The sequence below is a fragment of the Panulirus ornatus genome, chromosome 42, assembly GCF_036320965.1.
Source record: "Panulirus ornatus isolate Po-2019 chromosome 42, ASM3632096v1, whole genome shotgun sequence".
Lineage (NCBI taxonomy): Eukaryota > Metazoa > Arthropoda > Malacostraca > Decapoda > Palinuridae > Panulirus > Panulirus ornatus.
In genome coordinates this window covers 20,051,915-20,075,632 of record NC_092265.1, presented here as the reverse complement: position 1 = coordinate 20,075,632, position 23,718 = coordinate 20,051,915, and positions in this window count along the sequence as shown.

Sequence of the window (23,718 nt, the reverse complement as noted above, 5' to 3'; positions counted from 1 at the left end):
TATGTCTGTATGTATGTCTGTATGTATGTCTGTATGTATGTCTGTATGTATGTCTGTATGTATGTCTGTATGTATGTCTGTATGTATGTCTGTATGTATGTCTGTATGTATGTCTGTATGTATGTCTGTATGTATGTCTGTATGTATGTCTGTATGTATGTCTGTATGTATGTCTGTATGTATGTCTGTATGTATGTCTGTATGTATGTCTGTATGTATGTCTGTATGTATGTCTGTATGTATGTCTGTATGTATGTCTGTATGTATGTCTGTATGTATGTCTGTATGTATGTCTGTATGTATGTCTGTATGTATGTCTGTATGTATGTCTGTATGTATGTCTGTATGTATGTCTGTATGTATGTCTGTATGTATGTCTGTATGTATGTCTGTATGTATGTCTGTATGTATGTCTGTATGTATGTCTGTATGTATGTCTGTATGTATGTCTGTATGTATGTCTGTATGTATGTCTGTATGTATGTCTGTATGTATGTCTGTATGTATGTCTGTATGTATGTCTGTATGTATGTCTGTATGTATGTCTGTATGTATGTCTGTATGTATGTCTGTATGTATGTCTGTATGTATGTCTGTATGTATGTCTGTATGTATGTCTGTATGTATGTCTGTATGTATGTCTGTATGTATGTCTGTATGTATGTCTGTATGTATGTCTGTATGTATGTCTGTATGTATGTCTGTATGTATGTCTGTATGTATGTCTGTATGTATGTCTGTATGTATGTCTGTATGTATGTCTGTATGTATGTCTGTATGTATGTCTGTATGTATGTCTGTATGTATGTCTGTATGTATGTCTGTATGTATGTCTGTATGTATGTCTGTATGTATGTCTGTATGTATGTCTGTATGTATGTCTGTATGTATGTCTGTATGTATGTCTGTATGTATGTCTGTATGTATGTCTGTATGTATGTCTGTATGTATGTCTGTATGTATGTCTGTATGTATGTCTGTATGTATGTCTGTATGTATGTCTGTATGTATGTCTGTATGTATGTCTGTATGTATGTCTGTATGTATGTCTGTATGTATGTCTGTATGTATGTCTGTATGTATGTCTGTATGTATGTCTGTATGTATGTCTGTATGTATGTCTGTATGTATGTCTGTATGTATGTCTGTATGTATGTCTGTATGTATGTCTGTATGTATGTCTGTATGTATGTCTGTATGTATGTCTGTATGTATGTCTGTACCCCATAGTTTTCTAACTACAGACGTGAAGCTAATTGGTCGATAAATTCCGGGCAGTGACTTATTGCCTTATTTGAATTTCGGTGTTAAATTGGCTAACTTTCCTTCATCTGGAACTTTTCCTGTAGCAAATAATTTACTGAGAAGGACTGTCAAGGGTTTAACTATCTAATTTTTTCTCCTATTTTTATTGTCCTTGGATAAGATTTATCGAGTCCTTTCGTTATATTCATTTTCATTCCAGTTATTACTCATATTATGACCTCAGCTTTTGCGTCAATATCTTGCAGAACGTTCTCCCTGCTCTCTATGAAACTTCATTCAGAACATGGGTTGTGTCTTCGATCGTAAATACAGATGTAAAAAAGTCATTAAGTTTCTGCCGTGGCTTTGTTGTCTCGAACGAAGTCACTGTTTACCTTGATTTAATGGACCAATTGACTGAATAATGACTCTCTTGCAACTAGCATAAAATCAAATCTCCTTAGGGTTTCTTTTGCTATTTTCAGCAATATACGCATCATACTGATGTTTACTTTATCGTATCAATCTCTCAGTTTCTCTGCACAAATTTATATAACTTTATTGTGTTAGTTATTGGTTTCTTTGAGTTTCTTATGAACTACTTGCTTAGACAACAGGCACTTTTGAATAATCCCGTTTCACTCAGCTGTTTCTGTTTTGGAAACCTTCTACTTCGCGCTGGCACGTAGTTTCCCTCTACTGCTTTGAAAGTTTTACTGAAGCTTTATCTAGCTATGTTCATGTCGTTTTCATTCACCATATTATCCCAGGTTTGCCAGTAAGGTACAATGCGAAGATCATTTAAATATGCATGTTTAAAATAGGGTGTTTTGTCGCGACTCTCATGGAGTCCAACATTACATGCAGTGTTGAAAGGGACGTCGAAAGTCATTTGTCTGTAATCGCTTGTATCAACCTTTTCTCCAACTTCAACATTATTATCGAGATCCATATTTGTAGTTAGAAATAGATGCAATATATTCTCGTCGCTAGTATGTTGCTCGACGTACTGGATCAGGCGAGTAGCAAATCTAGGTAGAAGAAACAAGGCAACAACAGATTCCAGTGACGACTCGAACTTGAAAAGAAGAAAAATGGAAAGGACACAGACGCTGTGAATTCAGTGGCATGGCCTTGGCTTGAGCTTCATAGAAATTGTTGTACGACACACAAACACACAAAAAAAACATTCCACTGGTCACATCTTTTGTCGTGCTCTCTGTGGAACAGACAGACAATATGCCACAGGATGTTTCTCTCCAGAAAACCTCCTGAGAATAATTCATTTTTTTCTCTCTTACTTGGAACTCAAGGAGTTTACTATTTTCTTACTGCAGTTGGTCTACAAGATTTTTGTCTACATGTTATATTGGGCGGAGAACAAGATGAAGTCTGTCTGGAGTGTTTTACATCTTTATTTTTACCGGTCTGTATTACGATGTTGTTCACAACTTTTGCGACGATGGTTGAGGCTTGTAAGAGACTCGATGGTGTTGAGAAGGGAAGCGACTGACTGTCGCTAGTCGTAAATGTGTGACGTATTGTGCCCTCCCTGGACTGACCCCTGTCACATAGTGTTTTATGCTGTCAATACCAACCTTCCAGGTAGAGTGTGTGAGTGTTTGCATTCCCATGTTAGCGTATCTGTGTGAATGTTTGTTACAGTGTGTGAGAATGGTGATCAGTCTTGAGAGCAATATACTTGATTTTCTTCGTATAAACGTTTGAAATAAATTTCAAGTGAAGCAAGAGTCAGGATATAGATTATAGGAAAAGGTTTAGGAAAATGCTATTCGAAAGCATTCCTTGGGACGCTTGTTAAATGTTATTATCAGACACAAATGATTACTCTGTGGATAGGTTTTTGGTTCACTTATGCTGTACTCCATCTCCTATTCAGCCAACAATAGCAGCGTTCATGTTCGCCTTCATTAAGGGATAAGAAAAAGGCTCACAACCAAATGCACGTTTTGAAATAAATCATATGAAGATAACAGCTTTGTCATACATAGCAAATACAGTGAGTGTCATGTGTATGAATATAAGACAGTATCTTACGCTAAGTATAATTCTTGGTAATTGTCTCTATTCTAAAGATTAGTGTCTATGGTGCTTTCTTTCAAGAAATAACAGCATTATTTCCGAGTCATAAACAAAACTGTCACCAACATGAAACGCGATATTTTCATTACCGTTAGACAAATGAAACATAAACATATGAAAATAACCCAGCATACACTGTACAACCGACCTCCCAACTCAGTCAGCTGACGACGATATATATATATATATATATATATATATATATATATATATATATATATATATATATATATATATATATATATATATATATCCTTTCTTTTAAACTATTCGCCATTTCCCGCGTTAGCGAGGTAGCGTTAAGAACAGAAGACTGGGCCTTTTTTGGAATATCCTCACCTGGCCCCCTCTGTTCCTTCTTTTGGAAAAAAAACTAAACAAAAAGAGAAGGGAGGATTTCCAGCCCCCCGCTCCCTCCCCTTTTAGTCGCCTTCTACGACACGCAGGGAATACGTGGGAAGTACTCGGATAATATATATATATATATATACTTTCGGAAGCCATAAGAAGACATTAGAGTAGCATCAGAATACCCAGCAGTAACAAGAACAACAGCACAAGAAGAACTGATATAGAAGGAGCGTTTAGCATCTGTGGACGTTATACCAACTACCCAATGTATCATACGAACTGTAGTGTCAGCTGATTTACCCCCCAGAGGAGGGTGGAATCGTCCCCCTTTGCCAAGATTCTTATGAACGAGGGACTTAACATCGACCGAGAGCTCGCATTTTAGTATCTTTATCCCCGGAGATCGTAGCGATCTTGAGACAAAAAAAATATCAAAAAGATGTCTTCTCGATATGCAACCGGGAGTAAGTTCGAAGTCGAGCAGAGACGCTGATTTTACTCCACCCGAGACGTTATAAAGGGTCATACAGTCGACACTGAAGGGACGACCTCATCCAGACTGCCAAAGGCAGGTGGCTGAACCTTACCTTAGCTGAGAGAGATATATATGAGCTGACTGAACTATCCAGAATATATATATATATATATATATATATATATATATATATATATATATATATATATATATATATATATATATATATATATATATATATGTATACATATATATATATATATTATCCCTGGGGATAGGGGAGAAAGAATACTTCCCACGTATTCCCTGCGTGTCGTAGAAGGCGACTAAAAGGGGAGGGAGCTAGGGGCTGGAAATCCTTGCCTCTCGTTTTTGTTTTTTAATTTTCCAAAAGAAGGAACAGAGAAGGGGCCCAGGTGAGGATATTCCCTCTAAGGCCCAGTCCTCTGTTCATAACGCTACCTCGCTAATGCGGGAAATGGCGAATAGAACAAAGAAAAAAAAAAAAACATATATATATATATATATATATATATATATATATATATATATATATATATATATATATATATATATATATATATATTTCTTTATATATTTATATATATATACCTCATGCACATACGGGGGAGGAGGTTGTTATTTCATGTGTGGCGGGGTGGCGATGAGAATGGAGGTAGACAGTATGAATTATGTATATGTGTGTATATGTGTGTGCCTGTGTGTGTATATATATGTATACGTTGAGATGTATAAGTATGTATATGTACGTGTGTGGAAGTGTATGTATATAGATGTGTATGTGGTTGGGTTGGGCCATTCTTTCGTCTGTTTCCTTGCGCTACCTCCCTGGCGCGGGAGACAGCAACAATATATATCTGTTTCCCATTTTAGAAAGTTATGGATAGAGTTGTGTGCAGGAGGATGGATGTGCTGGAAATGAGATGTTTGAGGACAATGTGTGGTGTGAGGTGGTTTGATCGAGTAAGTAACGTAAGGGTAAGAGAGATGTGTGGAAATAAAAAGAGCGTGGTTGAGAGATTAGAAGAGGGTGTTTTGAAATGGTTTGTGCACATGGAGAGAATGAGTGAGGAAAGATTGACCAAGAGGATATAAGTGTCGGAGGTGGAGGGAACGAGGAGAAGAGGGAGACCAAATTGGAGGTGGAGAGATGGAGTGAAAAAGATTTTGTGTGATCGGGGCCTGAACATGCAGGAGGGTGAAAGGAGGGCAAGGAATAGAGTGAATTGGAGCGATGTGGTATACAGGGGTTGACGTGCTGTCAGTGGATTGAATCAAGGCATGTGAAGCGTCTGGGGTAAACCATGGAAAGCTGTGTAGGTATGTATATTTGCGTGTGTGGACGTATGTATATACATGTGTATGTGGATGGGTTGGGCCATTTCTTTCGTCTGTTTCCTTGCGCTACCTTGCAAACGCGGGAGACAGCGACAAAGCAAAAAAGAAAGATATATATATATATATATATATATATATATATATATATATATATATATATATATATATATATATATATATATATATATATATATATATATATATCTGTTTCCCATTTTAGAAAGTTAATACAAGGAGGGGAGGATTTCCGGCCCCCGCTCCCGTCCCCTCTAATCGCTTTCTACGACACGCGAGGAATACGTGGGATGTATTCTTTCACCCCTATCCCCAGGGATAATATACATATATATATATACACACACACACACACACACACACACACACACAGACACACACACGCACACACACACACACACACACACACACACACACACACACACACACACACGCACACACACACACACACACACACATACATATATATACATATGAAAAATGTAAGAAACAATTTAGAAAACAAACTTTTAGCTTGAAATGAATGAAAAAATGAACGTCACATAATGGTTCAACCTCTGGCTATGGAAAAGGAAATGTACAATTTATTCACACAAACGTCAATAGCAGTTCTCATCAATTTCTCATCAATATACATATATTTTTTTTTTTTTTTTGCTTTGTCGCTGTCTCCCGCGTTTGCGAGGTAGCGCAAGGAAACAGACGAAAGAAATGGCCCAACCCACCCCCATACACATGCATATACACACGTCCACACACGCAAATATACAAATATATATATATTTTCTTTTTTTTTATTATACTATGTCGCTGTCTCCCGCGTTTGCGAGGTAGCGCAAGGAAACAGACGAAAGAAATGGCCCAACCCCCCCATACACATGTATATACATACGTCCACACACGCAAATATACATACCTACACAGCTTTCCATGGTTTACCCCAGACGCTTCATATGCCTTGATTCAATCCACTGACAGCACGTCAACCCCGGTATACCACATCGATCCAATTAACTCTATTCCTTGCCCTCCTTTCACCCTCCTGCATGTTCAGGCCCCGATCACACAAAATCTTTTTCACTCCATCTTTCCACCTCCAATTTGGTCTCCCTCTTCTCCTCGTTCCCTCCACCTCCGACACATATATCCTCTTGGTCAATGTTTCCTCACTCATTCTCTCCATGTGCCCAAACCACTTCAAAACACCCTCTTCTGCTCTCTCAACCACGCTCTTTTTATTTCCACACATCTCTCTTACCCTTACGTTACTCACTCGATCAAACCACCTCACACCACACATTGTCCTCAAACATCTCATTTCCAGCACATCCATCCTCCTGCGCACAACTCTATCCATAGCCCACGCCTCGCAACCATACAACATTGTTGGAACCACTATTCCTTCAAACATACCCATTGCTTTCCGAGATAATGTTCTCGACTTCCACACATTCTTCAAGGCCCCCAGAATTTTCGCCCCCTCCCACACCCTATGATCCACTTCCGCTTCCATGGTTCCATCCGCTGCCAGATCCACTCCCAGATATCTAAAACACTTCACTTCCTCCAGTTTTTCTCCATTCAAACTCACCTCCCAATTGACTTGACCCTCAACCCTACTGTACCTAATAACCTTGCTCTTATTCACATTTACTCTTAACTTTCTTCTAACACACACTTTACCAAACTCAGTCACCAGCTTCTGCAGTTTCTCACATGAATCAGCCACCAGCGCTGTATCATCAGCGAACAACAACTGACTCACTTCCCAAGCTCTCTCATCCCCAACAGACTTCATACTTGCCCCTCTTTCCAAAACTCTTGCATTCACCTCCCTAACAACCCCATCCATAAACAAATTAAACAACCATGGAGACATCACACACCCCTGCCGCAAACCTACATTCACTGAGAACCAATCACTTTCCTCTCTTCCTACACGTACACATGCCTTACATCCTCGATAAAAACTTTTCACTGCTTCTAACAACTTTCCTCCCACACCATATATTCTTAATACCTTCCACATGTATGTATTTAAATATGTATATATGTATATATGTATTTAAATTCGAAAGATGAGTTCTTTTGACATAACAGCTGTGAGAAAAAGAAAACGAAAGGTGTAGAATAACGGGATTGTTGTCAGATCTTTTCCTTACTTGGTTGGCGGAGGACTAAAAGGAAATAGCGCGTTAGTGCCAGTAGGAGGCCCCCAGGGAGCTCCTGGTCGCCCTGACTTGATAAGACAGACCAAGTCGCTCTCCTCAAGTACCTCCCTGGGACGCAGAAGCACAACACTTATCTCTTTCGAACTTCGTAAAAGAACACGAGGAGAGGAAACTAGTAGAAAATAAAAGAGAATAGATAGATTATGCGAGTGAATAGATAAAAGAGGGGAAAATACACACTTAAGAACTAATAGAGTTACGTAAGTAGACACTAACTTAGAATTTTAAAGGGAGGTAAGGATATAAAGGAATATATACACGAGAACTGGTGTTTAAGAGGAGAGGCAGACGTCTTGGCACCGTCGTTCGTGGTGCACTAGGAGAAAGAGGAAGCTGGCGAAAGGGCACATATCTCTTGGCAGCTAGAAGTAAAGACAATTCGTTGTGTGAAAAGAAAATTGCTTCTTACAGACAGAAGTAGAAATAAGGGAAGAGAAAGATGTTTTCATGCTCAAATTAGATACCAATATATATATATATATATATATATATATATATATATATATATATATATATATATATATATATATATATATATATATATATATATATATATATATATATATATATATAATCACCGTTTCCCACATTAATGAGATAACACAAAAAAACAAACGAAAGAAGGCAGCATTCGCTTGCATTCATTCTCTAGCTCTCACGTGCAATTCACCGAAGCTACAGCTCCCTCTCCACAACCAGACCTCACAGACCTTTCCATGGTTTCCCCCGGCCGCTTCAAATGCCTTGGTTCAGTCTACTGACACCAGTGTCAACCTTGCCTCTCTAATTCTCTTCTTATGTCCAAACCATTTCAACACACGCTCTTTAGCTTTTTTTCATCACTATGTTGTTCCTGTTCATTCTATCCCGTGCACGCCTTTCACCCTCTTGCACGTTGGGGGGGTTCCGATCACTGAAGATCTTTTCATTCCATCTCTCTATTTGTAATTTGTTCCACTTCTCTTTTTCTCCTCCTTTTCAGATACAAATTTTCCTTTCACCCTCTTGCACGCTGGAGTTCCGATCACTGAAGATCTTCTCATTCCATCCTTCCACTTCCAATTTGTTCCACCCCTCTTTATCTCCTCCTTCTCTGATACAAATTTTCCTTTTCATCAACCTCTCCTCACTCACTCTGTGTTAAAACCAATTCAGCACACCCTCTTCGGCTCTCTTCTGTTACCACACCTCCTTCTTATCCTTATATTATTTACTTGATCAAACCACCTCATGTCACTAACACATATTGTCCTCAAACATTTCATTTCTAACACATCCACCCTTTCCGCGTGTCTTCATCTATAGCTCAAGCTTCGCATCCGTGCAACATTGTGGGGACTATTGTAACTTCAGATATACCCAGTGTAGCCATTCCAGATAACAACGTCTCTTTCCACACATTCGTTTGATCCCTCACCTACGCAGTAACTCACTTCCACTTCCATGGTTCCATCAGCCGACATGTCCACTCCCAGGTATCTGAAACACTTTACTTCCTCTATGTTTTCCCCATTCAAACTCACTCTCCAAATAACCTGTCCCTTTACATTGCTAAAAATCACAACCTTACTTTAATAATACGTTTAGTCTCAACTTCCTCCTTTGGTACATGAAAGAGTACTTGGGAACTTTTCGTGTTTCATTTTCCTCGTGATTCTCAGCATATATATACAAATATATATATGTATATATATATATATATATATATATATATATATATATATATATATATATATATATATATATATATATATATATATACAAATATATATATTCATCTTCATTCAAAACCATTCCTATCAAACAAAAAGGACAGATTTTTTTTTGTATAATTTTGTATCATTCATTGAAAAATCTTTCTCATCCACTATGACTTGATCTGATGCTATTATCAATGTGCCATACAGAGTCTTGATTATTGTTAGTGTTAATGTGAATAACTTCACTTAGCAAGAAGACAGAGAAATAAACATTGACATAAAAATCTGTACTCTGGCTCTGTACTTATAATATGTCTTCTGACATATTCCGTACAAATCTATGTTGTCTGACATAGTCTAGATGGCTGAAACAGTCATCATTAATGTGACAGTTTTACACTACTCCATGGTTTTAATTGTTGTTTGACACCATACATGTAAATGCACATTGTCTAACAACATCTGCATGACCACTTATTATCTGACACCACTTACCGGACTATGACTTAGCTGACTGAGGCCATTTATTCATCTGTTCCTGGGCTTCCTTGCTAATGCAGGAATTGGCAAACAAATTTAAGGAGGGGATAGAATGAAATTATATATATATATATGTGTATATATATATATATATATATATATATATATATATATATATATATATATATATATATATATATATCGCAGACGCGGGAGACAGCGACAAAGCAAAAAAAAAAAAAAATATATATATATATATATATATATATATATATATATATATATATATATGTATATATATATGTATATATTATCCCTGGGGATAGGGGAGAAAGAATACTTCCCACGTATTCCCTGCGTGTCGTAGAAGGCGACTAAAAGGGGAGGGAGCGGGGGGCTGGAAATCCTCCCCTCTCGTTTTTTTTTTGATTTTCCAAAAGAAGGAACAGAGAACGAGGCCAGGTGAGGATATTCCCTCAGAGGCCCAGTCCTCTGTTCTTAACGCTACCTTGCTAACGCGGGAAATGGCAAATAGTATGAAAGAAAGAAATATATATATATATATATATATATATATATATATATATATATATATATATATATATATATATATATATATATATATATATATATATATATATATATATATATATATATATATATATATATATATATATATATATATATATATATATATATATATATATATATATATATATACATATATATGAATATATACATATATATATACATGTGTACATATATATATATATATATATATATATATATATATATATATATATATATATATATATATATCCCTGGGGATAGGGGAGAAAGAATACTTCCCACGTATTCCCTGCGTGTCGTAGAAGGCGACTAAAAGGGGAGGGAGCGGGGGGCTGGAAATCCTCCCTTCTCATTATTTTTTTTTAATTTTCCAAAAGGAACAGAGAAGGGGGCCAGGTAAGGATATTCCCTCAAAGGCCCATTCCTCTGTTCTTAACGCTACCTCGCTAACGCGGGAAATGGCGAATAGTTTAAAAAAAAAAAAAAATATATATATATATGTATATATATATATATATATATATATATATATATATATATATATATATATATATATATATATATATATATATATATATATATATATATGTATATATATATATATAAATATATATATAAAGTGATTGGTTCTCGGTGAATGTAGGTTTGCGGCAGAGGTGTGTGATGTCTCCATGGTTGTTTAATTTGTTTATGGATGGGGTTGTTAGGGAGGTGAATGCAAGAGTTTTGGAAAGAGGGGCAAGTATGAAGTCTGTTGGGGATGAGAGAGCTTGGGAAGTGAGTCAGTTGTTGTTCGCTGATGATACAGCGCTGGTGGCTGATTCATGTGAGAAACTGCAGAAGCTGGTGACTGAGTTTGGTAAAGTGTGTGAAAGAAGAAAGTTAAGAGTAAATGTGAATAAGAGCAAGGTTATTAGGTACAGTAGGGTTGAGGGTCAATTCAATTGGGAGGTAAGTTTGAATGGAGAAAAACTGGAGGAGGTGAGGTGTTTTAGATATCTGGGAGTGGATCTGGCAGCGGATGGAACCATGAAAGCGGAAGTGGACCATAGGGTGGGGGATGGGGCTAAAATTCTGGGAGCCTTGAAGAATGTGTGGAAGTCGAGAACATTATCTCGGAAAGCAAAAATGGGTATGTTTGAAGGAATAGTGGTTCCAACAATGTTGTATGGTTGCGAGGCGTGGGCTATGGATAGAGTTGTGCGCAGGAGGATGGATGTGCTGGAAATGAGATGTTTGAGGACAATGTGTGGTGTGAGGTGGTTTGATCGAGTAATTAACGTAATGGTAAGAGAGATGTGTGGAAACAAAAAGAGCGTGGTTGAGAGAGCAGAAGAGGGTGTTTTGAAATGGTTTGGGCACATGGAGAGCATGAGTGAGGAAAGATTGACCAAGAGGATATAAGTGTCGGAGGTGGAGGGAACGAGGAGAAGTGGGAGACCAAATTGGAGGTGGAAAGATGGAGTGAAAAAGATTTTGTGTGATCGGGGCCTGAACATGCAGGAGGGTGAAAGGAGGGCAAGGAATAGAGTGAATTGGATTGATGTGGTATATAGGGGTTGACGTGCTGTCAGTGGATTGAATCAGGGCATGTGAAGCGTCTGGGGTAAACCATGGAAAGCTGTGTAGGTATGTATATTTGCGTGTGTGGACGTATGTATATACATGTGTATGGGGGTGGGTTGGGCCATTTCTTTCGTCTGTTTCCTTGCGCTACCTCGCAAACGCGGGAGACAGCGACAAAGCAAAAAAAAGAAAAAAGAATATATATATATATATATATATATATATATATATATATATATATATATATATATATATATATATATATATATATATATATATATATAGGGACCATAGGTCACAAAGTGCCGTGAAGTTGTGTGTTCGCCTACATAGCACAGACTGCCGGTCAATGTTGTAGTAAGTGTTTAGTGTCGTCTTCATGGTACGTAGTTGCAACCTGGGTATGTTGGATCATGGTATCTGTTGAAACGGAGTTTGCGGTGTCGTGGTGTTGGGTGTTGTCCAGATCCAATACGGAAGGATCGAACCCGTTTTTTTGTGTGGGATATATGGTTAGTGAATGGTGGACTGCAATCTATGAGCGAGATGGGAAGGTCGCTTCTTCAATGCTTGACAGGTTATTTCAGTTCCTTTGTCTTGTCACTGTTATATTTGTTTTGAGGTCGAAGGGATCTGTGAGTAGAGTTTTCTTAAGTGTGATTGTGAGGCAGGGGTTCGCCTTTATGTCTCCCTGGGGTTTATATTGTTAGTTATGTAGTGGTTCAGGTGAAGAGGGGGGGGGGGGGGGCCTCTGTCGCTGTTGCTGGGAGCCGATGGTCGAGCATATTAGAATGGGACTACACTAAGGGGGATCTCTGTTTTACTGTGATGGTGTTGAGTGATTTTTGGCTTCTAGGAAGCCAGTGATTATGCCGATTATTCTGAGTGCACTATTTTGTGTGGTTTTGCAGCCTTGTTATATTCTTGATTTTGAGAGGGAGGAAGACCAGGCAGGTGGTACATAGTTGAAGGAGGAGCGGGTGAATTGTGTGTACTGGAGGTTTACGGGTTCTTCTTTTTATCTGATACCAGCTGGTGTTCTGAGGGTATTTAGCTTGTGTGTGTTGTTCTCACGTAGACGCTATTGTTGTGGAGAGAGAATGGCATACGTCTGTGAACCCCAGAATGATCGGTGTTTTGCTCAGTGGGAGACACAGTGGGAGGCACTGTTCATATAAGGTGAAGGGAGGATGTGAGCTGTATTCGTATCTGTCTGGGGTTAAAAGGGTGAATGAAGATTTCGAGGGAGATGCACACATTATTTGGTCTACACTCTGCGCACTTTTCAACGCGTGAGAAATATCAGAGGATACAGCGCTACATATTTACAAAGTAGTAATACCCACATGTATGTCGGCACAATGGACTTCTCGCTACACATGCATAAAGAATGTTGATCTTTGTTGGAGGAGACTACTTTGTGCTGAATAGATTGCTTTCTAGCGGTAATAAAGGTGTGCGTGAGTTGATTCGCGCTCGCTCAGCCGTCCCTTTCAGGTACGCCAACAGATCTGTTGTGTGTTTTCGTTTATATATCGTGGCTTCCATGAAGGGATAACGAACCATGGAGGCGAAGCGAGCTCTGTAGAGCAAGAGTGAGAGGTGAGGAGTTCTACTCGATGGTGAATGGTCCAGTTTTCTGTTGCTGTGGTGGGATGAGGTGTAATGGAGGAATAGATTTTAGTAATTATAGTACTGTTTATCTATAATATGATGGAACCTATTGGATGTTAAGGCAATCATTTCACTCCTTTATCCGTACTCACAATACATTCGAAGCCATTTTTACTTTTACGATGAATCAATTTTGATTTCTAACTACAAAGATCTTACTCTATTTATTTTTTCAGATAAGGGTTGTAATTTTTCATTCAGTACAAACATACAATGCATTTGTCTTACACCAATGGTGTCCTGAAATAGAGTATTCCATTTATATCCTTTATCTCTACATTCCCTTTTGTCAACCAGTCCATTCCAAAGCCCCATCGCATATTTTTCCGTGCACCTGCCGTAGACAATACTCTCCCAGAACCTGTCTCCACTCCCTATCCCTCACACACACACAAAACGCTTCCTTTCATCCCTGCATCAATTACTGACCCCAAGTCCAGATCTCCATTTTACCTCCCTCGCCCCTCCAGACCCTCCAATTAGTTTTACTCCTCCAGCTGAGCACGTCCAATCTACTTTTTACTTAATAGCCTTTGAACCTTCGGCTATTTTCTCCTCCTTGTTGTATCCTTTAGCTTTGTAGTTTGGGGTGCTGTTAAATACGCACAATACGCATCCCAAGCACAGCGCAGGTGACTCCACGCGCGTCTTTCCTCCTTGGGTTTTGCCCAGTTGTTTTCGACTCACATTGGTGGTAGGGTTGTGCCTCTGCCTAAAGACATGTCAAATCCTCGAAAATCAAGCACAAGTTTATGAGTAAATGTGATTATATACAAGTTTATGAGTAAATATGATTATATACAAGTTTATGAGTAAATGTGATTATTTACAAGATTATGAGTAGATATGATTATATACAAGTTCATGAGTAAATGTGATAATTCACAAGATTGAGTAATTATGATAATATACAAGTTTATGAGTAAATGTGATTATTTACAAGATTATGAGTGAATGTGATTATATACAAGTTTATGAGTAAATGTGATCTTTTACAAGATTATGAGTAAATATGATTATTCATGGATTGTATCAGTACTCATGAGTGATCGAAGACCTTATGAGTATTTCTAAGAATACTCATGGAATTGATAACCATTTCCTGAAGCAAAGATTACACCTCTTCTCCTTATCAAAATTATCTGTAAAAAATAGAACTTGGATCATATGAGAAATATAAAATCACTATTTCTATAATGTCTTTATCATGAACATTAGATCTCTAGATGATGGCAAAGGGCTTAATGAACTTGTCTTGTGAGTCTGTGATGAGCTAAGAAGCATCAGGCAGCTGCCATGATATTGTGATGCCTCGTCGTTTTCCATACTCATCTCTTCCTTTTGGCCTAACCTAACCTAACCTAACCTAACTTAACCTAACCTAACCTTACCTAACCTGACCAAACCTAACCTAACCTTACCTAACCTAACCTTACCTAACCTTACCTAACCTAACCTAACCTAACCTTACCTAACCTAACCTAACCTAACCTTACCTAACTTAACCTAACCTAACCTAACCTAACCTAACCTAACCTAACCAAACCTAACCTACCTGTCGCTGGAAAGTGTTATATCTCCTTCCATCATTTAATCAATCTCTTCGTGTATATGAATAGCGTTCTTTACCATGCACACACACACACACACACACACACACACACACACACACACACACACACACACACACACACACACACACACACACACACACACACACACACACACATACACATACACACACACACAGGGGAATAAGACAGAATCATACAAATTTACGCCAAAAAGGTGCCAAGAAGTACACAGGCAGGCTGACACACACACACACACACACACACACACACACACACGCGCGCGCGCGCGCGCGCGAGGGTATGATCAAAATGTCTAGAGAGTCAAGAGTGGTAGCTCGTTGTGTGTGAGGAAAGTGCCACGTAAGCTTCTCATTACCCAGGCCATTATTCGTGTCACATCCAACCTCTCCTGAAATTCGAGATACAAATATTCGTTCTTGTTTTGGTTTACGAGAGAGAGAGAGAGAGAGAGAGAGAGAGAGAGAGAGAGAGAGAGAGAGAGAGAGAGAGAGAGAGAGAGAGAGAGAGAGAGAGAGAGAGAGAGAGAGAGAAAGGTTTTAGAATGCAAAATATTTCTAGGCATTTCTTCACACAGGAATTTCCGAACATGTCACAGTGAGTATTACTTTGGTTTTTGCTCCCGAGGGCTGGCTGCTTGTGTCCCCCCCACTACTAGGTAGACCACGCAATACTAGGCAAGCTGCTGCGTCATATGATTACTGTGCGGCCTTTGGCAACTCAAGGGTGGGTCGTTTTGATAACTGCTTCTTTCCCTACACCTCGAAGCTTTGGAACTCTAACCTTCTCATGTCTTTCCCAGTAACTATGACCTGGCACATTTCAAAAGACAGGACTTTCACTTCCTCAAAAACTCGTAATTAAACTTTCCCTTGGTGTGAGCTTTTGTCCGTGACTGGACCTTCAACATAGAAAAAATTATAATGAAAAATGAAAGTGTAACAGTAAGATCTTTCACTGATCACATATAATATGATGAATACAAGAGAAACTCTGGTGAGCTTAGAGTTAATCAAGCACAATTCATAAGTCAGGTCATACTGGGTGAAAGTCTATTTTTCGTACAATCATACCATATAAAGCCCAAGTGATATGCCTGGAAGTGTATATGTGATCAAATGTAGATATTACGTAATGCATTACATAGGTCAAACATGAAAAGCTTAAACACCAGAATCAACCAACGTAAATCTAGTGTTAAGAGTGATCAAAAAATTCTGCCTTGTTTCAATGTAAACTTTTGGAGAACCAATCACCTAGACTGGAATTCTTAATTGCATCATATCATATTGCCAACATAACACATAACAACGATGAGGCAAGAATACTAAACTATTTGACAAGTTAGTAGATCTTCAAAGTAGAATGTTGAACACTTGAACTACACCACTGTCTCTGAGAGCTGCTGAAGCTATATATGTATTTGCTCCATTTTTATCATATCTTTTCTGATATGATAATTCACAGAAAGACTCCGATCTTCAACCTTTGCCCAGGGAATGATTCCGCAGGGAGACAACATCACTGAGAGTAAACAATGTGTTGAAGATGCATCATCTATTCTCCTCTGTGTGGTGTGGCAGGGCCTCATGCAATACAGGGACATGACCTTAAGTTACATAAGCTATATCCTGATCCTCGGTTACCTTTGCTTATAATGGTCCTTTCGCAACTAACATACACAGAAACTGAAACGCAAGTCGGTTGCGTCACAACTGACGTAGTCTTAGACACCTGCCTGCAGAAGTTCCCTCGAAAAGTCTCTTGGGAACGTAAAGAGACATATTGTATCTCGCTAAGTTGTCATGTCCTCCACCAACCGAGATAAGAGGAAGAGAGACGAAAGTCCCTTCGACCAGTATCTGACACTGGAACACTCGCTGGATCTCTCTACCGGTGGTCGTGTGGTGCGCCAGAGCCGTACGACCGAGACATTGATCTGCTTGGCATGCTCGAACCTCGAGCCAGACTACACCCGCACGTTTGAGGTCTCCCTCCTGGCATTGCTATTATGTCCCCTGAGAGTATGCCAAATTCCCAGACCTCAGTAAAGTTTGTGAGGGATGTAACATGACCTCCTGTTTACCACCATTGTTGCGGGAGATGATGAACTTGGGTCCAACTTCTCTAAGAATGTGAAATATTATGGTAATCGAAGTCCTTACAGTAATAGCAGACTTGGGGGAGAAATACAATTGCTTTATTTACAGGATGACCTTGACATGAAGAGCTGGCTCTGTATGGGGTTTTCATATATAAAAGAAGTAAATTATATCATGAGGGCCAAATGTATACCAAAATTCGACCCATTACGACCATCAAGTCCTTAGCAAAAAAATGCTACACTGGTCCAGTACAATGGATGCATTGAACCCCATCATATTTTCCTCCTCACCATCTATCAAATACCCAATGACTTAGCAAGGGGGATGATATGCGCTTATAGTTCCCGTAGACCATACACGAGGCTCTGCTGTATTACATCAAGTGGCACAGCACTGCCGTTCACCTCGACTGGTTATAAACAGAAGACACACAAGTTCTTCCGGGAGTCGCTGACACCTCCCATCACTCCAGCATGGTGGCGGATCCTTCTTAAACCCACTCCAAGTCACCGTAGCTCTGCTCCCTTCTTGCCTGAGATGGGAGGGATTTCGTCATATATACTCTCTCTCTCTCTCTCTCTCTCTCTCTCTCTCTCTCTCTCTCTCTCTCTCTCTCTCTCTCTCTCTCTCTCTCTCTCTCTCTCTCTCTCTCTCTCTCTCTCTCTCTCTCTCACCCAGTAAGCTTCAGATTTATGTCATTTCGCCAGTGAGAGCGCCCAATACAGCAGATGGAGGTTGCAGATAGCGAACCTCCGGCACACTGTCTTAGGGTATTACCAAACAGGATCCCACTACCTTTCCCTCGAATACATATGCGAAAGGAACTTGATTTAAGGAAATGAAGAAAACCATTTGTGTGAATTACGGTTCCAACCACGTGTTATGTATATACCTATATATATATATATATATATATATATATATATATATATATATATGGAGCGGGGGGCTGGAAATCCTCCCCTCTCATTTTTTTTTAAATTTTCCAAAAGAAGGAACAGAGAAGGGGGCCATATGAGGATATTCCCTCAAAGGCCCAGTCCTCTGTTCTTAACGCTACCTCGCTAATGCGGGAAATGGCGAATAGTATGAAAAAAAAAAAAATATATATATATATATATATATATATATATATATATATATATATATATATATATCTTTCTTTTCTTTCTTTCAAACCATTCGCCATTTCCCGCGTTAGCGAGGTAGCGCCAAGAACAGAGGACTGGGCCTTTTTTGGAATATCCTCACCTGGCCCCCTCTGTTCCTTCCCTTGGAAAATTAAAAAAAAAACGAGAGGGGAGGATTTCCAGCCCCCCGCTCCCTCCCCTTTTAGTCGCCTTCTACGACACGCAGGGAATACGTGGGAAGTATTCTTAATCCCCTATCCCCAGGGATAATATATATATATATATATATATATATATATATATATGAAATAACAACCCCTCCCCCTGCGCGCGCTCAAGGTAGCGCTATGAAAAGACAACAAAGGCCACATTCGTTCACACTCAGTCTCTAGCTGTCATGTATAATGCACCGAAACCACAGCTCCCTTTCCACATCCAGGCCCCACAAAACTTTCCATGGTTTATCCCAGGCGCTTCACATGCCCTGGTTCAATCCATTGGCAACACGTCGACCCCAGTATAAGACATCGTTCCAATACACTCTATTCCTTGCACGCCTTTCATCCTCCTGCATGCTCAGGCTGCGACCACTCAAAATCTTTTTCACTCCATCCTTCCACCTCCAATTTGGTCTCCCACATCTCTTTCCTTCCACCTCTGACAAATATATCCTCTTTGTCAATCTTTCCTCACTCATTCTTTCCATGTGACTAAACCATTTCAGTACACCCTCTTCTGCTCTCTCAACTACACTCTTTTTATTACAACACATCTCTCTTACCCTTTCATTACTTACTCGATCAAACAATCAAACCATCAAATTTACTGTAGAAAATGAAAATAATGGTATGTTACCATTTTTAGATTGCATGGTCAATAGGCAAGGAAACAAGTTTAAGTTTAGCATATACAAAAAACCTTCCAATGTATACTCATATATCCATTATTACTCATCTCAACATGACAGAGTTAAATTATCACCAATTCAATCTATGTTCCTTAGGGCATTACGTATTTGCAGTCCAGAGTTTATTGATGATGAGTTTGAGAATTTCATTGATAAATCCCTTAAGTTAGCAAAGAAATCATTTTATAGAGTTGAGCCCAAACCTCCCACTGACACCAAGAATCTTTTAGTTCTCCCTTTTAATAGTAATTTTACTTTACTTCCCATGTTACTTAAATCCCTTAATGTAAATGTTGCCTTCAGTAACAATAATACTATAAAGAATATCTTAATCAGGAATTCACCAGAAAATTCTAGTTGCATTTATAAAGTGCCGTGTAGAAATTGTGATAAGCTTTATGTTGGACAGACTGGTAAGGATCTTTCTGTTAGACTTAAGCAACATAAATATAGTATAAGAACGGAACAAGAATCAAATGCCTTGTTTAATCACGTTAAAAACTATGATCATTGTATTGACTGGAGTAATGCCATCTCAGTTATTAACTCTAACTCTATTACCACGAGAAATATCGTTGAATCTTGTATCATTAAATACACAAAGAATTATAATCTTAATATTAGTGATGGTCTATACAAATCATATAACTTTACTATTGATGAAGTTTGTATAATTATAATTTTATGATACGCGCACCTTCATAAAACATACAGACCTCCAACAGCCAGGATCTTGCAAGAAAACACACACAGTGGTGCACATGATCTAGTATTTGATTATAACTGAGAGGAATATGAAACACGATAAGTTCCCAAGTGCACTTCCGTGTAATGATCACATCGTCAGGGGAGATGCAAGAATGAGACAAAGACGTAGTACACTCAGTTGATATAAAAGGAAGAGACGTAGCTAAGACGCTATTGGTAAACAACCCGAACACCACCATACGGTAACGCTTGTTCACCAATGGCGTCTCAGCTACGTTTCTTCCTTGTATATCAGCTGACTATTCTTTATTTCACTCTTGTATCTCCCTTGATGATGTGAGCATTAAACGAAAACGCACTTGGAAACTTACCGTGTTTCTTTTTCCTGTGGATTTCCTGCATATACTAGTTCACGCGCACCACTGTGACCTCTTGCAATATATATATCTTTTCATTTTCATACTATTCGCCATTTCCCGCGATAGCGAGGTAGCGTTAAGAACAGAGGACTGGGCCTTTGAGGGATATCCTCACCTGGTCCCCTTCTTTGTTCCATCTTTTGGAAAATTAAAAAAGAGAAAAAAAAAAACGAGAGGGGAGGATTTCCAAGCCCCCGCTCCCTTCCCTTTTAGTCGCTTTCTACAACACGCAGGGAATACGTGGGAAGTATTCTTTCTCCCCTATCCCCAGGGATAATATATATATATATATATATATATATATATATATATATTATCCCTGGGGATAGGGGAGAAAGAATACTTCCCACGTATTCCCTGCGTGTCGTACAAGGCGACTAAAAGGGAAGGGAGCGGGGGGCTGGAAATCCTCCCCTCTCGTTTTTTTTTTAATTTTCCAAAAGAAGGAACAGAAAAGGGGGCCAGGTGAGGATATTCCCTCAAAGGCCCAGTCCTCTGTTCTTAACGCTACCTCGCTATCGCGGGAAATGGCGAATAGTATGAAAAAAAAAAAAAAAATATATATATATATATATATATATATATATATATATATATATATATATATATATATATATATATTTTTTTTTTTTTTTTTAACTGAAGTTTTGTCTATGTCAGGGGTGTGTGAGGTCATAAAGTTGTCCAATCTATTTATGGATGGGGTGGTGAGGGAAGTAAATGCGAGTCATGGAGAGAAGGGTAAGCATGCAAAGTATAGAGGATTAAAGAGCCTGGTAAGTGAATTAGTTGTTGATTGTTGATGATACAACAACACTGGTAGCAGAAATGAGTGAGAAACTACAGAAGTTAGTGCCTGAGTTCGGAATAGCGTGTGAAATAAGGAAGTTGAGAGTTAATGGCTAATAGGCTTGGGAATGTGAGTTTGAATGAAGAAAACTTGAAGGAAGTGAAGCTTTTAAGATGCCAAGGAGTAGACATTGCAGCGATTGGAACCATGGAAGCGGAAGTGGGTATTAAGGTGGGTGAGGGGGCGAAGGTTCTGGGAGCAATGAGGAATGTTTAGAAAGAGAAACTGTTATATGACAGTGCAAAAAATGGGTATATTTGAAGATATAGTAGTCCCAACAATACTACGCAGATGCGAAGTATGATGAAATACAATATGAGTAAAAATCTTTCAATGCTGAAGAAGGTCAAAGCCTACATGTTTAAATGTACCACTGGAGGCCGAGTTCCGTCTCAAAGGCCAGGTATGCTTGTCACATTTCGACGAGTTTGAACAGGAGAATCTACATGACGGGTGACCGAAAGTCCATATGAGAGACGAGCCCATTTCAACACAAAGCGAGAAATGGTGTACAACATCAATATTATAGCGATCCTAAGGGAGTGGCAAGTTCTTGAAGCAGTCTACGTCTGCGATCTGGGACCCTTAAATCAGGTCGAAGCGAGGGGTACCTTTTCATTGTAATACAACGACCCACCAAGCACCGCGAGGAACGCTGACGGAACCCATGGAGGCGACACTTCCCTCGAACATAGGTCTTGATAGATGGGCGTCTCCTGGACAATAGCCAGTGCTTCCCAGTTCCTCATTCCAGCAGAGTTCTCTTGACGATCTCAAGGAAGTGTCTCCGGAGAGAATGACCAGTGTATTAAGGTCTGTGATGTCTGAGACTTACTTTGTATTTTCGTAAATCAACAGAACTCCATGAGGAGTGGTCCTCAACTCTTGGACTCCTCGTCATTAAATGGTCTATCAACACTCGTTGCAGCTGTCACACCTTCAAAAAAGCAATTGCATATATCTGTATCTTCAGTGCTGAGAATCTATATAGATCTGTGTTTGGTATTGTCTCGAGAACCTAAGATGTAGTCATTCAAAGACTCACTAAAATAACCTCGTTCATGGCGACTGGTAATATATCCATGAGAAATTGATTCGGTTGTCTCCCTCAACTCTTGTCAGAAAAAGAGCTTGAATGATTTGGGGGAAATATTTCGAAATACTGAACCGTAAGAATGATTTAAAAAAGATACGAATATGATTAATGGATAGAGACACAGGCTATCCTACATGGGTGAGCCATCACTAGGAAAGATACTGTCATTAATGAAGACCTAAGAATGCCAGAGACATTAGAAGGAAAGAAGGATTAACGTGGACGGTGCGTAAGAAATAATAATGTTGAGCATGAGTCGTATCTCGATCGTCCGTTCCCCCCGACGATTTAAGGGCAATCAACTTGACCCAAAGCCCATTGTTGTGAGATTGATCGTCCTCAAAGACTGAAAGGCAAGGCAGGCAATCTAGAGGACTTGAGAGGGAGGAAAAAAAATAGATCTAATGAAGGAAATATTTATGAGAGAGAGAGAGAGAGAGAGAGAGAGAGAGAGAGAGAGAGAGAGAGAGAGAGAGAGAGAGAGAGAGAGAGAGAGAGAGAGAGAGAGAGAGCTGTCAACGAAGCGTTAGTTTTCCACTCGAGCAGGAGGAGTAGAGAGGACGGGTTCAGCGACTTACCCTAACTCCATAAAGCTCAAGAAACGGCGCTTGACTAACGGCCTCATCGACCCAACAGCAGCAGCAGCAGCAGCACGCCACTGGCGGCTTTCCATGTCAGTTCCACCTATGAGGCCCAGGGCAGTTTACTACACCGTCTTCTTCCAGCAGTTTCCCTTCAACACGTCCAGCTGGTGCCAACTCCGTCTCAATAACCATAACCACAGGTCCAGCCAAGGGATTGGCAGACACGGAGGCTATCCCACCAAATGAGAAAGAAAGGGAGTATCTGGCTGGCCTCGTCTTCAGACAAAAAGTGAGCGAGAAAATAATCAATCAATAACTCTACGAAGATTTCTACAAAGTTCTACGTACGTATACTACGTACTTCTCTCTCATAAGTTAGGAATTGATCAGACACAAACCTCAAAATATTTCAACTCTATCGACTCCTTATTTCTCGTCTGAGCGAGGTCGCGTCAACAACAAATAAACTGAATCTTACAGGAAATCAATCCTAGTTTGACTCCATACTTTACTCCTACCCTTCGAAGTCATACGAGAGGGAAGGACTTCCAACACATT